At 39.8% G+C, this 1,381-nt stretch overlaps 1 protein-coding gene across 4 annotated transcripts in view; it reads right to left on the bottom strand.

Annotated features, from left to right (window-relative positions):
• The window catches only part of EFCAB14 (EF-hand calcium binding domain 14), a 43,350-nt gene that overhangs the window by 11,924 nt on the left and 30,045 nt on the right, over positions 1-1,381 (bottom strand). The window lies entirely within an intron of this gene.

Below are 1,381 nucleotides of genomic sequence, written 5' to 3'. Positions count from 1 at the left end.
CTGGAGAGGGCAGTTCAAAACAGAGAGGGCCTGAAAGTAAAGCCAAGAAATTTAGGCAAAAATGTGTGCTTGTTGCACTTTGTTCTGATAAGGACTTATCAACATTTGAACTCTGCTAACATCACTACTTTCCAATAGTAACCACCTATTTTTTAGTATATGTGCTGCTGAAGCGAGCACAACCACCTATTTTTTGTGTGTTAAACAGTTAAAAATGGTTCCTACATTTTTATTGTCATTTTCCAGGTGAGGTGTTTTTTTGTTTTTAAATAAACTAGCTGTAGCAGCATCGGCCAGAAAACTTAACAAAGCCTAGTTTATGAAGTTAAAAGTGTAATGTATGTGGTTTTAGCTAGATAGTATAACTAACTGTAAGGAACAATACATAAAGATGGATTGTGCTGTGTCAAACGTTACCTACACTATGGTCGTTTACTGTAGTACAAGGTCACTTTCTCTGAATCTCATACCCCCCTCTGAACTGCTTAGGTGCCAGGTGCAACCTGAGAAGGTACTTCAGCTGCCCAGTCACAATCGTTTTGGAATTTTCTTTATTTTAGCCCAGAGCTTATAATAATACTAAACAACACTCGAATTGCTAAGAATGTTACAATATTTTCCTTCCCCCTGGGTAATTCTGGGTTACTGCAGATGGCTTGGTTTATCTGGGGGAGATTTTTTTTTTTAAGGGAAGGTACACGGTGGAACTAGCTGAAGTTTTAATGAACTGTGTATATACTGAGATTGTAGTCTAAAAATAAGACATGGTTTTAGGCTAGCCACTATTTTAAAAAATAATTTATGCTCTCTTCCCTATCATTAGTAGATAACTAACGATCACGGCTTAAAAGCCACTGCCTTAGGGAGCCTTCCTGTCAAGGAGCCCATCATACGCTACGCTTTTCCTCTGTTGCTCTCATCATACTTGAGATTCAATTACCGGTTCAAGTATGTTAATAATTTTCTGACTGATGGACTTTGAACACCGTCAGAATAGGGGTCACGTGTCCATCCTGCTCACTGTGGTCCCCACCCTTCCACTGCTATTGGGTTGATTCTGATTCACAGTGACTGTGAATTTTCCTTTTGGGTTTCCACAGGTGCGGACAGCCTCAGCTTTTTCCCATGGAGCAGCTGATGTGTTAGAACTGCTAACCTTGCGGTCACCCTAGCACCTAGCACAGAAGTAATGCTTGCACTGGTGAGATGCTCCCATACATATTTCAGCCTAGGGAATCCTATAAGGTCATTTTTATCCTTTCATATGGGGTCACTATGAGTCAGAATCGACTCCACACCACCTAACAACAATCTAATTTCCTAATTAATTTTGAAGTTTTAGTAAATGAGGTCAACTTGTTTCATGTAGGAGCATAGAGCA

Source organism: Echinops telfairi, unplaced genomic scaffold (assembly GCF_000313985.2).
Source record: "Echinops telfairi isolate 266 unplaced genomic scaffold, ASM31398v2 ScPeMD7_443;HRSCAF=831, whole genome shotgun sequence".
Lineage (NCBI taxonomy): Eukaryota > Metazoa > Chordata > Mammalia > Afrosoricida > Tenrecidae > Echinops > Echinops telfairi.
The sequence above is the reverse complement of the archived record's forward strand: the minus strand, read 5'-3'. Positions and strand labels throughout refer to the sequence as shown.